A 16,885-nucleotide genomic window follows, 5' to 3' on the forward strand; every position below is an offset into this window, starting at 1 on the left:
CATGAGAGGGATCCCATATGCAGAGAAAGAAAGAATATTTAAAACTGTCTACGTGGGTGCATCTATCCTTATTTATTCAGGGCAACCATTTGTTTTTTAAAGTTGGTATATTGGATAGGCTTGGTCTCCAGTACCCTATTTGCCAGAATCAACATGTTTCAGCATATTACAACTACCTTAATGGATCAAAGGCCTCCTTCAGGATACAGATTCCTTACATGTGTCTCAATCACTCCTAGTAAACTAGACTAGATGGTAGGGATACATTTATGGCTTTGCTTGCCTATAGTGATAACACTCTGGACTTGTACCCCAGTTTCATAATTGCTGCTCCTAACTCGGGGTCAAAGTGGGAGCGTCGCCCTACAGTCACACTTGCATCAAGGAGCAACGTTGCCATCTGTGCACTCTTCACCCTCTGGCAACATAGTAGTTGCAAGGCCGATAGCTTAGACCATTTTGGCATACGTTTTGCTAACAGTAAAATTAAACACGACTAATTGTCCTAAAACACAGAGCCCCACTACTGAACACCGAGAAGATATGCATTGAAATAAAAGCCCCATTGTTAACTTCCCTGCCAACTGGCAAGGGTGCAGTTCCATTTCAAAATTGGTATGTGAGTAAAGGGTGGAAGGTTCTCCCCAGGTTGTCATTAGTTGTGTTTAATATCTTTATACATTCATTTCAGGACAGCGTAGAATCATTGATCATATGCAACCTCCAGACTTTACTTGAGGATAGTGTACAACACGCATAAACTACTATTATAGAAGGCAACTATAATATCAAGTTTGAAACCCTAAATCCTCAATCTTCCTTTTTGGGAGATGAGCATAAGGAATGGGGGATCCCTACTCTTGCGAAGTGGCCAAAAGTAGCAAGTCAAGTATTGCATATCTGTCTGGACCATGGCGTAAGAGGTATAAATAGCCACTCCTAATCTAATTATCAACCCCACCCTACCTTTAAAAGAAGCTTGTACACCAGCCATATAGACTATATCCTGCTCGATTTGAGGTTACAGCCATAGATGGTTGACATGGAGGTTGTCATTCATGTCGATAGTGATTATAATCCTCTTGCTGCTGAGTTTAGCCTAGTTTTAATTTCTAAGCCTCCTGAACAAGCCAATGATATTTTTTCCAAAGCTGTTAGCCCTTGCAAATTACTGCAGAAACATAAAGTGAGTTAATATCAACAACATCAAGATATACCAAACACTAGGGGACCACTCTTATGATTCTCTTATTATAACTTGAGTTAGGTTTAGCCATAAACCTACCAAATTCCTTAAAGGTCTATGAGGTCCACTTGGTTCATTTAAGAATACAAGGATTCGAGAGGGCTCAAAATCAGGCATATTTCAAGTAAGGATGTCTTATAAGGCAAGCTTGTCAAATCCAAGGCACACTGGGAGGAGGATCGTTGGGCTAAACTTCATGAGGGGCTCGGGAACCTAGATCACTGAGCATTTTGGACCATTATCGCTGAAAGTAATAACTGCACCAAACCGCTACTGATGTTTTGTCCCTGTTTTGTCCCTGTCGATCAGTGGGATGACCAATTTGAAGCACTATACAGGGACATCTCTAGTTCAAGGCCTGGCTCCTAAGATGACGCTAGGAGAGCTTGCCCTCTGATGACTCCAGATTCATTGAACTATTCCTCGATTGTATTCCCAGTAACGGAAACAAGGGAGGCTCATTCACATATGAAGAAGGAAAAAGCCCCTGGCCTAATAGTATTCCAGTGGATTTATTCCCCTCTGAGCCAGACATCTGGATCCCCTATTTAAACACCCTAAGCAATGCCACAGCAAGAGGGATGAGATCCTAGAATTTTATCATTGTGTCATTATAGTTCGTATCCACAAGAGAGACCAAAAAGACCAGCAGAATATAGGTCAATTGACCTTATTGACAATACCCAGAATACTTTCTGTAGGCAGGTTCTGCTTTGCCTACAGGATTGGATGAACCAGCACCAATGTAGGCTTCATGGACATAAGGGCTGTATTTGATTTGGTGCCGAGAAATACTCTCTGGGAGGTCTTGGCCCAAATGACAGTCCCTCATGATCTTCTCCATCTTCTTTTTATATACAAGGTTGTGACAAGCACTAAAGAACGAGCCACTACCCAGTGTGTATCACTGTATACTAATGCTGTCAAATATGGATGCATAAATGGTCGTTCTTGGAACTCTTGGAAACCTTGTATAGAATAGACCATGTTATGATTCACATTTAGGTTCGATTTCACATGGGGTCACAATAAACCAATGTTACTTTATTCTTAATTGTAAAAAATGTATATGACTATACATCTTGTTATAGCAACCTTCTGTGTAGGTGGTTTCTTGCCCTCTGACATTACTGTACCTTACATATCGCCATTGAGCGTTTCTATTGCTATTATCATTTATATCAGCCACAGGAACCATTGTTACTTTTATATACCCAACACCCTGGTTCCGTTGTGAGTAGGGTTCACCCTGTCATCGTCCTTGGCTGGCGTGCCGAAGGCATGCCCATCTGCACCTGTCCGTGCATGGACCACGCCCGGCCCCAGATCCCCTGACCCTCATGAACGCCACAACACCCACCGCCACAATGACGGCAGCACACTCCACGCACTCAACACCAACCGATCATACATCTGCTTCCAGGCCAACCCGAAGCGCACCCAAGGACCCTTCTCCTGCCGGAACTGCAGCTACACCAGCCCCCAAGCACCCACCATGCCCACCGGGATAGGCCGCAACAACCTCCTGTGCATACTACTCAACACTCGCTCCGCCCACAAGCACGCCATAGAACTCTGTTACCTACTCGACTCTTCCTCCCCAGACGTCGGCTTGCTGACAGAAACCTGGATGAACTCCTCCTCGGCACCCGACATCGCCATAGCTATTACTGACGGCTGCAAGATCACCTGTAGGGACCGCACTAACGGAGCAGGAGGGGAATCACCATCATCCACAGAAACACTTCAGAATCTCGACCAGCACAGATGACACCCTCAGCACCGCTGAACACCTGCACTTCCAGATCTACATCAACCCCAACACCACCCTCAGAGGAACCCTCATCTACAGACCCCCGGCTCCCGCCACAGTTCAGCAACTCCATCGCTGACTTCGTCAGCACGCACGCCCTTGCATCTACGGACTACATCCTCCTCGGAGACCTAAACTTCCACCTCAAGCACAACAACAACAGCAAATCCACCGACAACCTCGACAACTTCGGACTCAAACAGCTCTTCATGACTCACACCCACACCACCGGACACACGCTCAACCCCATCTTCTCCGCCAGCAACCACATCACCTTCAGCCACACCCCTAAACTCCACTGGACCGACCACCGCTGCCTACATTTCACCTTTGAGAAGCCCACCGAACACCACCACAGTCAACGGGCCCCCGGCCGCTGCTGGAGCAAAGTCACTGAAGACCAGCTGAACACCACCCTCGCTCAAAACCCACCTACTGACACCACCGACATGGCTGCCCGCAATCTCAGGCAATGGATCGACGACTGCGCCAACACTCTCGCCCGATCAAGAAACCCTCTAACATATGCACTGACAAAAAGGCCACTTAGTGCACCACCAAACTCCAGGCAACCAAGCAGGCCTGCAGCAGGGTCGGAGAGCAATGTAGCCTACAAGAGCACCAGCCGCAGACACCACCAACTCATCCGAAATACCAAAAGGAACGACTACAAAGAACGAATCGACAGCAACGCACACAACAGCAAAGAGCTCTTCAACATTGTGAAGGAAATCTATAAACTCAGCACCAACTCCAGCGACATTGCATCACCTCTGCGACTCCCTAGCCATCTTCTTCCATCCCAAGATCGCAGAATTCCACAACAGCTTCAACAACAAGGTGCCCCTAAAGGATACTGACACATCAGACTCACCGCCCCCAGTCACACCGACCCCCTGCTTTCCTGGACCCACGTCAAAGACGAAGACACCATCAAAATCATGAACACCTTCCACTCCGGCTCACCATCAGACCCATGCCCGCACCACATATTCAACAACGCAAGCTTCACCATCGCACCCCTTCTCTGTAAGATCATCAAAAACTCAATCGAGACCACCACCTTCCCGGAGAGCTGGTAGCACGCCGAGATCAACACCCTACTCAAGAAACCCAAGGCGGACCCCAAGGACCTCAAGAACTTCTGACCCATCTCCCTACTTCTGTTCCTGGTGAAAGTAATCAAGAAGATTGTCAACAGGCAACTGACCTCCTTCCTCGAAGAAAACAACATCCTGGACACGTCCCAGTCTGGATTCCGCAGCAACCACAGCACCAAAACAGCCCTCATCGCCACCACCGACAACATCAGAGCCCTGCTGGACAATGGAGAAACTGTGGGCCTCATCCTCCTGAACCTTTGGGCCGCCTCCGACACTGTCTGCCACCACACCCTAAGCACTCACCTCCACAATGCAAGGATCCACGGCAAAGCCCTGGACTGGACCTCCTCCTTCCTCCCCGGCGGAACCCAGAATGTCCGCCTCGATCCATTCCGATCTAAAGACACCAAGATCATCTGCGGCTTACCCCAAGGATCCTCCCTCAGCCCAACACTCTTCAACATCTACATGGCACCGCTAACCAAGATCGTCCGATCGCACAACCTCAACATCATCTCATACTCCAACGACACCCAGCTCATCCTTTCCCTCACCAAGGCACCGACCACGGCCAAAACCAACCTCCAGAAAGGTATGAAGGCCATCGCCGAATGGATGAAGAACAGCCACCTGAAACTGAACTCAGACAAGACATAGGTCTTCATCATCGGATCCACACCCTCCGCCTGGGACGACTCGTGGTGGCCGACAACACTGGGAGCTGCACCGATGCCCATCGACCGCTCACGCAACCTGGGGGTCATCCTGGACTCTTTGCTGTCTATGACCCAGCAAGTCAACACCGTCTCCTCCTACTGCTTCAACACCTTCCGCATGCTCCGCAAGATCTACAGATCTCCACCGAAACAAGAAGGATGGTCCCCCAGGCCCTCGTCAGCAGAAGGCTGCACTATGGCAACGCCCTCTACGGGGGAACCTCGGCCAAACTCCCGAAATGACTACAATGCATACAGAATGCCTCTGCACGCCTCATCCTCAACATCCCCCACAACAGCCATATCGCAGCCCACCTGAAAGACCTGCACTGGCTCCCCATCAACAAGAGGATCACCTTCAAGCTCCTCACCCACGCTCACAAAGCACTCCACAATGCCGAACCAAAATATCTCAATGAACGACTCACCTTCTATACCCCTGAACCACCAGCTTCGCTCCGCTGACCTCCCCCTCACCACCGCCCCCTGCATCTGACGAGCAACCCTGGCAGCAGATCCTTCTCCCACCTTGCTGCCAAGACTTGGAACACCCTCCCCCTAAGCGTACGACAGACCCAAGACCAGCTGACCTTCAGGAGACTTCTCAAGACCAGGCTGTTCAAGCAGTAGTAGCACCCTCCCCCCCAGCACCTTGAGACCCTCACGGGTGAGTAGTGCAATCTACAAATGGTCTGATTGATGATATGTGCAATCGCAATGGAGATAAGGGTTTGGTTGATGTCCAAAGGAGAAAACCCATATACAACTCAGTATTTGATACTCACAATAGTTGTTTATGTAAATATAAAAGTAATTTTCTTCAAATCAACAGTGCAATATGTCCCCAGTAAATATGGAACCTAAAACATTTAGTGACATATTTGTGACATATACATTTGGTTTCCAACAAATTGCCAAAGTCGACCATCAAAAGAAATTCGTAATACAAAGAGCATCCTTGTATAATAATAGGAGCTAGTGTATGGCTCGCTTTATTTTTGTCAATGACGTTTCGACCCCTAAAGGAATGAGGAGTCTCTTCAGGACCTAAAGGTATAGGGACATCTAAAATAGAAGAGGAAAGGAATATAATCAATGTAAGCCGTGAAGGCAACAGCATAGCTGTATTGGAACAAATTTGAGCAGCCTGTACCTGAGATCGACGTTAGTCTGACAGCATGAAGAGTGTGCACCTCAGGGTAGTGAAAAAGTGTAAAAACAGGTTACTCACATGGTACCCAGCTGGGCACTGCACATGTAATGGCGAAGAAAAATAGTACAGGAAAATGAGGAAATGGTCAATGTCTATACAGCAACATAAGGAGAGCAGGTATGAATAACCAGAAGTATTGACTGATATTTAACGTACGCCAGCGAGGGGAAGGGAGGCTGAAAGGGAAGCTGAAGCACAAGGTTGTGCTGCTGAATGGGCAGAGGAATGGAGAAATGACAATCTGTGTATATCAGTACGGCCTCTATGGAGAACAATCAATTATTACTACTGTGGCAGCTGCTGTAATGTGTATAGTCTAAGTGTAGACAAAAAAAAATAATTACAACGCAAGAAGGATATAAGGCATTAGCGTTTCCAGAAAGAATGTGTGTGCTTCGTGTTACAGAAGCAGACAACAGGGTACAGGTCACGACATAAGGAGGACTATATGAATGAGGCCCAGGTATTGACATCTAAACTTCTGGCAAGAGGTTACCCAAACAGACCTTTAAGAAAATCACTCAATTTAGCTTGGTTCTGCCCTAGAGAGGAGCTCTTAATCACAAAAGAGAAGACCACAATTGACAGACATATCTGTGTCACCACTTTTGGTTTGCACACCAAAAAGGTCCGGAATTTGATCACAAAATGCTGGGATCTATTAAATGACATTGAATCCATGTTAAAATCCTCCATGTTTGCTTTCAAAAGGGATAAAAATATTAAAGACCATTTAATACGCTCCTCCACTGAAATCAGTATTGCGCAGAAAAAGGGGACCATAGAATCATCATGGGGCTTACCGAAATTTAAAGGACATTTTAAATGTGCCAACTGCTTGCATGTGCTTTTAATTCGACACTAATACATTTGAGCATGCGAGTGTTAAAAACAGACACTAGTTTTTTTCTCGAATTGCAACACAAGTAACGTGGTATATTGCGTATGGTGCCCCTGTAATCTGCCCTACATTGGGCAAACACAACAACCTATGAAAGCTCACATTGGACAACACTGCAGTTGCATCAGATGCTCGGTACCCAATGACTCAATGGTGGCACACCATGCTGAATAAAACCATACAGCAGATGTGTTTAAGTGGCAGAAAATTGACAAAGCAAATGTTCCAGAAAGAGGAGGAGATCTGACACAAATCTCGCAAAGATTAAAGTGTTGTTGGATAGAAAGAACCAATTCAATAGCCCATGGTCTGAATTCGATTGAAGAATTACAAGGTTTTGTGGCCTCATTAGTGGACTAAAACCCTCACATCGCTTCCCAAACTCTTTGTGTACTACAAGCATTTCATCAACTTGTATTAAGAATATGTACGAACTGCCATTCGTACCGTTCTGTTTGTCATGGGCTCTTCCTGTATCATGTCTCCTACTGAAGGATGGGGCCCTCTAGTGCCAAACGGGTTATATACAACCACCTGATATGCCTTCCCACACGGAGAGTCGGGCAGACAGTTGAGAATACCAATAGACATTTTATTAGCTATACTCCGAAGGACTCCATTAAGACCTTCACCCTAAGATGTCTGCCAAGGAACTGCCTTTCCCAGGCATAGAAGTAACAGGTATACATTTTAGCAGGAGCCTAAGACACACCCACCAAGTAAATTTCCACCGAAGGCAGTAAGAGACAAAGAGGGGCACACAAGGATGAGCTAAGAGTCTGAGTCTGGGTACACACTATTTCTCTCTGGCAAGGTCATTCTGTTTGTGCCGGCAGCTGAGCCAGTTGAAGCAGGCTCCGTATCCTGAGTAAGGTATGCAGAAGTATAAGCAATATATCCACTAGTAGAGCAAGGGTCAACCTTAGTATAAAATACACCCCAGCAGCTTTCTGCTGAAGCGAGCAGTACATACACATTCAGACACAGTCCAATATGGATTGCGAAATACAAAATGGAGCCACAGGCACTAAATTAAGCCTGCATTCTATTAGAACAGCTCAGTAGATTACCTAAAAATGTGGCAGTGGCTACTAACTTAGCCTTAAAAGGCTAACATAAAATAGCAAAGTGCAAGAATAACACAGTTAGGGGATTTTCAGACTAACAGACACTCCTTTTAGCATTATATGTTAAGGAGCTTTATTTGCCATCAAGTAAGGGTCTTTACAATTCTAATCAGAATGGGGAATCTATATTCACGTGCTCAATATATTAATACTCAGGAATCTTCAAATGCTTGCATTAAGCAGGGAAACTATAAGAGACATGTTGGCCCTAAAAAGTATCTGAATCAACACTCATCAACCATTCAATCTCTTTCTGAAGCATGGTCTTAGTATTTGTATTATATGAATATCCTTTACTTAGGAGTCGAGGTACATACTCAGCAGATGCAACAGGCTGGGGAAGAGTGCATACAAGGGCCTGTTTTCCAGTAACATACTCTTACATTGTAGCTGATGGAATGTGAGATAGGTATATGGGGGAACAAATACAGTGGGAAAAACAGAAAAGGAAGGCAACATTTTCAGAGCATCCTCTCAGCTGCTAACTATGAACTTGGGATCCATGGGCGAATTGAACATTACGATACAGAATTTAAGACGGGCCTATGGTCATGTTTGGTCTGAAAATGAAGTCATATGTTCTCACCCACCTTAATCTTCCCCGCTCCTGGATACAAAAGCGAACTGTCATATTAACTATACATTCATTTGTAGTGCAGGAATCAATAAATGTCTTATCTGGGACTGGAGAACAGAATCAAAGGTACACCAATCTAGACACTTATATACTCATTTTATATCCTCTGGTGCTCCCCTGTGGGAGGAGCCAAAGTAACAAATATATGTTCACAAGAGAAGCAGGTGCTGCATGAACCAGAGAGTGGACAGGATACTTCTCAATCAGGGAGTAGGATGTTCCCAACACTAGTATTAGCACACTACCAACTAGGGATGCAACTTGCACTTCAATTGGGTGACCAAATGTATACATGGTTATTGGGAGAGAAAAGTAACACAATGGAATTGATGACCAGGGAGCAAGAGGGCCAAAACTCTTCCTTCCTGTGGCTTTCACTGGTAGTCTCCTATTGTTCATCTGGTGTAGATGCTGTTGAGCACCGGCGGTGGAGCTACTCGTCTAGCTCTTTCAGGGAAAAAAATCATCTTCACTCAGGATAGGGCACCCTCCCTCCTTGGAGAATGCCCTCAACTAATCCTGTCCAGTGTTTAGGCCCGTGCACCAATCTCTTTCCCCTACTCTATCACTGGTACCTTAGACAGGGTACCTGCACCGTATTCTTCATCCATAAAGTCCATCCCTACTAATACAACTTTCCCTCTGCATCTCCGTCCTTCTGTCAGGGCACAAATGGTGCTTCAGTGCTCTGGGCGTAATGGGGGTTAGGGAGAAATGGGGTCAGAGACTCAAGCACAGGTGGACCAACAGGCTTGGGCTCCTGGATCGCCCCTCTCTCTGTGTTCTTTTTCGGTGGTACTGTGCTGTCCAGCACTTCTTTTCTCTGCAGCTCTGCCCCAATCATATTCATGGATGTTCAATAACAAGCATCCAGGCGCATCCGGGCCCCTCTCTCCATGACTGCAAGGTGTCCCAGACCTACCAATGGGTGAAATGCATATTTTTAATTAACTGGCAAGGATAAAGCGTCATACAATAAATGCTTAATTTCTCTCCCAACACCAAGCAGCCAGGTAGGCCTAATTGATTTACTAAGCTCTGGAAAAAAAACAATACAGACATATTCCGGATCATTGCATGTGTACATTCCTATATTATTCATCTGAAGAACCTTAAAAAGGGAATTTCAAAGCAATGGCTTATATGTCATAGAAATCACAACATAACTTCTACTTCGTGAACCTTCACTGCTGTGCAGGTCTGCAGACACCTCTAGAATTATTTGTCCAAGGGAGCCAACATAAATATTGCATTTTGTGACCCTGCTCTCATGTTACAGTTGTAGCAGGAACATTTAGAATTGCTAATTATATATATCTGACAAGTTAAGCATTATGTAGCAAGTACATGAATTCTCCATCAAAGCTTGTTATTCCAAACAAGCTGCTGTAGGGCTACATGCTCTTCAAACTGTTAACCACTAAAATATGTGGTGCTCAATTACTGGGGGCATACAGGCACCCTTCCTAGTATTATGCAGATGTGTGCCATACAGTACACAGGCTAAGCAATGTCTCATCCTGACAAAGTGCCTTATTTTCAACTTAGACATCTTGACTTCAGTACCCACCCAGCAGGGCCTACTACAAACATTCTTTTATTTCATATTAATCATTTTCTGCAAACACCATATTCTATCCCACATCATCTGTTACAATCCAGTTACTCAGACTAACTAATAAAGGACTTGTGCTGTATCTACAACTGTACGTAGTCTTGCGGTAACATGAACAATGATGGTGGTGCCACTTGGGCTAGGTATGGGCGGAAAATCCGTTTCGCTCGCGGATTTTGCGGATTTTCGGGAAATCCGCAATCCGCGAGATTCGCGAATCTCCCGCAAAATCCGCAAATCCGCGAGCAGCGGATTTTGCTCGCACTGCTCGCACTGCTCGCACTGTTCGCATGAGTTTGCGGCTTCCCAGTACAACTTCGCGCCCCGCGAATAAGTGCTAAATTGCAGAAATACGATCTTAGCAAAACTGAAACTACTTGCCAGGTTCAAAAGTTCAGGCTCATCATTAGTAGCCATTTCCTGTAGTGCTTCCTGAGGGGCCCCTCCAGAGTTCAGTTGCCAGTTGCAACTATTATGTGACCCTGCTCTGAACCTCAGAATAGTTACACATATGCCACAAAGGTCCTGAATTACAGCTAAGGGAGACAAGCAGGAGCCAGGCTGGAAGTTAAAATCCATTAATCAGCCCCTAATTCATTATTGTCAGTTGGGGCAGGGCAGGTGTTGTAACTAATTTTGCAACAATGAAAGCACTTAGCAAGTGCAAAAGATCACTAATCAGGGCGCACTAAGGAAGCAGGTGCCAGCTAAAAAAATATTCTGTGACACATTAATCAGCCCCAAATTAATTCAGGTCACTTGAGGCAGGGAAGGTGTGCTTTGCTTTGCCGAAAATAATGTACACTGGACAACCAGAGGGTGTGGTGATGAAACAGAGGGTGGCATGGGTGGGCCAGAGGGTGGCATGAGTAGTCAGAGAGTGGCAGTGGTGACAGAGAGTGGCAGTGATGAAGAAGAGTGTCCCAAACAGGCTGGACACGTAGAAACAACAAGTTCGCAAAACTTGCGACCCGACAGGTAAGTTCGCAAATTGCGAAATTGTAAAAACCCTCGCAAACTGGCAGAAACACGGGCGAACACAAAAAAAAAAAAATCCGCAAATTCGCGGGAATTCGCGGATTTTGCGGATTGCGAGTTCGCAAATCCGCAAAATTCGCGAACGCGAGATCCGCAAAATTCGCCCATGCTTAACTTGGGCATTCAAACAAAAGCCACCAACATATAGTTCCCCTTAAGGGGTCAGATAAGGGAACATCAGTCTAGTCTACCTGTCCTCTCATCTCCACTTCACTTCCTATTCCATCAATTTACAGAGGGAGGGCTAGTAAAATGGCCGACTTCAAGGTGAAACATGTTTCTAATCATGACAATTTTTGCAAACAGTGTTTCTTTATAGCCAATTAGACAAGCACTGTTAAGGTGCTGTGTCTCTGTTTATTCAAGGGCATGTTCACAGCAACCTGTGAACTAAGTGACTAAAATGAGTCCAACTGATTGTCTTATGGAAGTGGCCACCAGCATGACCATTCCTAGACAGCTTGGGCAGGCTCAAAAGAAAGAAAGCACACAATAAGCCATCTTGTGTAACTACAAGAATAACACAGCATACAGCAATATATGTACCAAGCACAGGAGCCAAAGAAAAAAAACACAGTTTCAAGTGTTAAGCATTCAGAGTTAAGGCTCATGCACCCCATGCATCCCATGTATTATGTTAGTTACCCAAGGAGCTAATCTCCTACCCCCCTTCAACAGTAGGTGACCTAGGTAGGTAACCTCCTGTCAACAATACTTACCCCTTCTGTAGCTGTGCATGAGCAGACAGACTGATCCCAAAGGCAAGGTATAAAGTGTTTGTAAGAATACGGATAATGACACAATAAAGACACCATAATAGGACACTACACCAACAAGACAATCAATATACAAAAAGACAGAAATGCACAGAAATGTTGAACAACAAAAATCTGCATCCTAAAAGTGCTGTGTTCATACACAGACCTTAATAATCATACTTACTTATCGATCTATTATGAATTTCTGAGCTCGTTCCTATTCTCTATCTTATCCCTATGAAGAATATACTTGTTAAATGTTAAAAATGCACTAATTCCCGGCTATCAGCAGGACAGCCCTTTAATTGTGAAATAGGAAAAATAGCAGCATTTTAACACCTGGACACGCCACACACACCAGCACACATCAGCGTTGCACAAACACTGCACTCTGCCTAAGGGTGTACCCTGGGCCTACCATAGATGGGTCCTATGTACAAACTGTGCACAGGTGCTGCAATAGCAGGCCTGAGACCTTTTTCTGGGCTACCCATGTGGGTTACCAGCTCTGGCACCATCAGTGCACTTCACTAGGGATCTACTAATAAAACCACTATGTCAATCAGGGGGAACATAGCACAATATCTATTTACACAGAAAGCACTTGCATTGTGACATTGATCTGCAGTGGCAAAATACCCAACGCATCTAAGCTAGCAAAAACTAAAACCTGCACAGTACCAACATGTAGAAGTTAGAGACAAAAAGTCTGGGGAAACCACACCAAGGATGCCATGTCTAATACCATGCAACTGTACTGCCCTGCACCTTAACTGTGTGTAAAACGATGAGCAAGTAACTACCTTGTATTTTAAACTTGGTATAGATGCCCTCCTTCTGCATGAAAGGCGCAGCAGAGCCTGTATCTTATACCAGCAAATGTTATTCCAAACAAGCACAGGACTTGGGTTCTCCCTCATGTTGAAGTATTGAAAAAGACAAGTACTTCATTCTGCAAATTACACAAAACTATCTTTTGGATAATGATTTACAAACAAATTTACCTCAAAGGAAATATATGCTGATTAGGGCAGGCACTTTACAAAGAAAAATGTGGAGGGATTTTTTACACGGTACTCTGGGAATTGTAGTGTCGCGGTGTGAGAGTGATTAATGAACCAACATTTGCATAGTCCTTTGTTAATGTTTATACATAAGCTTTGGAGGTGCACACATGCAATGAATTACTACCTTCTAACGCCGAATATGGGCGGGACCACTTCAAGAAAAGAGTTTTGCAGTGAGGAAATTTCATTTGCATCAGAAGCGTTTTTACACACTGTGAAAGCACGAAGGAACGTTGGATTTTAAGTAACTTGGGGACCCATCAGCAAATATAGGCGCAAATTAGTACATATCAGAAAAAAGAGTACAATGATGTGTAGCACACAGTGGGGCAGAATTACTGGGTTACAAAGTGCCGAATACTATTGATGAAACTAAGGAGGGAATGTTCCTGAATATGGGAGTAATCATTGTTTAAATGGTTCGGGATTCCGGTTATGGTTGTAAAACGGATGACGTTTGGTTATAAATGTGAAGAAGTATTTAACAAAGTTGAACATGTCAGCTAAAATTCGTTCTTATATTTGTAGATGCCCCTGAAGAAGGAAATATACTTTCCGAAATGCATTGGGCTGTTTTAATAAACATTATGGGATGTGGAACCCACATTGGACTCCCGAGCTTTTGTGAAACATTCTCGTCCACCAAAAATTTAGTAAAATGAATTGACTATAAAACGAGAGGAAAAGGATTAAAACGGTTTAAATAGTGATGAATAAGCAAGAGAGAAGCGAATAAAATATTGATTCGTTTGATTCAATTCATAAACGTGGCTGTGCAACCTGACGGAATCGGAAATGGGGATTCCTTGTGAAAGTTATTTTGACACAGCGCACCGAGATGAAGCGCAAAGCAGGGTATTGCACACTGTTAAAACCAAAAACGGCTAAGAAAAGATTAAACCAGGATGACCAGGTGTGCATCTCTTTCTTCAATTCAATTCAATTCAATAGAGAATTTATTTCGGTTTTGATTCAAACCATAAAAGTACATATACAGCAAGACAGTAAAAATTATTTGTAAGAACATACGATAAAATGCAGACAGTACAAGGGACAGTTCTTTACATACAATAAATAAGTTCATGAAAGATATGGCTCATCAAGAAAGACCATCTCTTTCTTTGAACTCATTCCAAACAAAGACCCATCATCTATTCTATAAGCAATACTGCCAAAGAATGCGCTTTAGATCAGCAACAGAAAAATATTGAGCAGCAGAAGAAGCATAAAAATAGCCAGAGCAGAAGAGAATTGGAGGGCTGCATTTGCATTTTTCCTTTGAACAGGGGCGGCTCTAGGCTCATGGTGGCCCTGTGCAGGTGCACAGCTTGCACATGCCTAAGGCCGCCCCTGGCAGCTATCACACAGCACCAAGGGCATGGGAGGTGCAGCGCGCTGGATGGAGAGCAGGCCATGTGCCGCTAGCCTGTGACCAGCAGCGGAAGGGAAGCACTGCAGCAGGCAGGGTGCCCAGCTCCCCGCACCATGTTCCCACCGCCAGACCACAGGAAGGAGGCAACACGGACTCACAAAAGGCACCCCAAAATGAACTTTGTATCTGCAGTTGGAATTCTACATATCGGGGCTCCTGTGCTGCGGGACGGCGAGGCAGCCGTAGCACCAGTACATGCTGCCCTGACAGGATGCACAGAATACTGAGTGTCTGTCCCACAGCATGCCCCCTCACTCGTCGCTGTATCCCAGTTTCAAGCAGGGGTCCTTCTGCTCACGGCAACAGCGTCACTTGCAACCCTTCGCCCAGATAAAATCGCCCAGGCTAGAATAAAAATTGTAACCTTGCTCAGAATGCACTTTCCTGAAGTAGCTAACGAGAAGCAGCGACTGCTAAACGTAGTGTCGCTTCAGGGAGCACCTGTCCCAGATGCTATGCACAGCGCCTCAGCACAGCGCCTTCTCACTGCCGCTGCGTTCAGCACTAGGCGAACCATTAGAATGACAATTGAATTGAGCTCCACAGCAATACTCACAGTATGCACTGTGTTAACTTAGTAACAAGTTCTGACCTTTAGAAAACTACTTTATTATTAATTTGCAAAAACGCTACATCTTTTTGTTAAACCCAGTTTGTCCACTTTTGTGTCTTTTGCGTTTGGAGTCATGCATGCGTTTTGAAACTACTAGCAGTGCACACTCATCCAAAAGGAATACTATAACAAGACACATACACAATTCATATAGCTACAAGCCAGGTGAAATACTGCAAACCCTGCAAGGCGTTAAATACCTCCAATGCTGCAATTCATATACATCGATTAGCGATTTATCGCCATGAGGTCATGAAAGTAGTAACAGGCACTGCGCTACCAGAGGCCTGCCTAATTTAACAAAGGTATATAGCGACGAGTCGATGTGTTAGAACCTGCATGCGTGGCATCCGCAACCCAGAAGGAATGGCACACGACCGCGCATCTGTTAGACTAGTATGGCACCTGAACCGTGCCTGCCAGATAGGCCTGGCGCAGTGTGTGCGCTGGGGACAGTCTGATACAGGAGTATGTCTGTCAGCTGGAGGAATGTGTGTCTGGCGAGAAAGATGGCGCATTCAGCCTGGTCCTTACCTGGGCTGCCTGGAGAACTGCAGTGCAGACTCGACTCCTAACTAGCTGTCACGGGTCGGGACTCGAGTGAGAGTAGACTCGTCTCTGCAGTCTGTCCGTGTCCGTCTAGCTCCAGGCGCTGGGAGTTGATGACATAGTGATGGCAGGCTTCCTTCTTCCAGTACGTTCCGAGGACCACCACCACCACAGAATGCAGGCACACGCCGACGTGGGAAGCAGTATGAGGTTGAGTCTGCGCAGACTCGAATCCTAGGCTTCCGGCGTCTGCCAGACCCGACGCCCTTGGTGAGAAACACCGCCACTGCCAATCAGGGACGAGAGCTGGAGGCCACCAAATCCCTGCCAGGGGCCGCCACGCAAATATTGTATCCATCCTCGTGGCGGCCCCTGGGGTTTGGCGGCCCTGTTCAGGTGCACAGCTTGCGCATGCCTAAAGCCGGCCCTGCTTTGAACTGCACACAGGTCAGTCACTAATTTTGAACACAATCAAAATATTGGGACTATTATAATGTACCAGCCTTCTCCTTACCAACATCTTTCCCAACCAAATCCGAAATCATACATAACAAGGCTTGTGAATCTGCAGGAAACCTTGGCTCTACATCACCTGTTGCCCATAAAATGGGTAGCACATCCGCAAAAACTCAAGGGAAAACAAACACTACCAAACTTATCACATGATCACCACAACTAGGACTCAACTGAAATGAAAAATTCACAATAAAAAAATACCAATGATCGGAGCAAGAGGGCACAAAACATGTGCTAAATGAATGCGCCTGAAACACCCACCAAAACACGCATAGCACTGTACTATGTTTCATACATAACAGAGGGAAACAATGCAGACCAATCACTTCCCAACATCTACAACCAAGTCGCTATTGCAAAAACACAATAAAAATGAATCTGCAAATAAACAATAGGATTCCTCTTTTAAGACACAAATCCTGTCCACTAAAATCTAAAGACACTTTCACTCCCTCATCTTTCCTCTGACAGCAACAACCAGAACAGCCTGAACGTCACTGCAGGAATAGAAACAGCAGAAAGAAAAAGACAGCATTTACAA

The sequence above is a fragment of the Lissotriton vulgaris genome, chromosome 4_1, assembly GCF_964263255.1.
Source record: "Lissotriton vulgaris chromosome 4_1, aLisVul1.2, whole genome shotgun sequence".
Lineage (NCBI taxonomy): Eukaryota > Metazoa > Chordata > Amphibia > Caudata > Salamandridae > Lissotriton > Lissotriton vulgaris.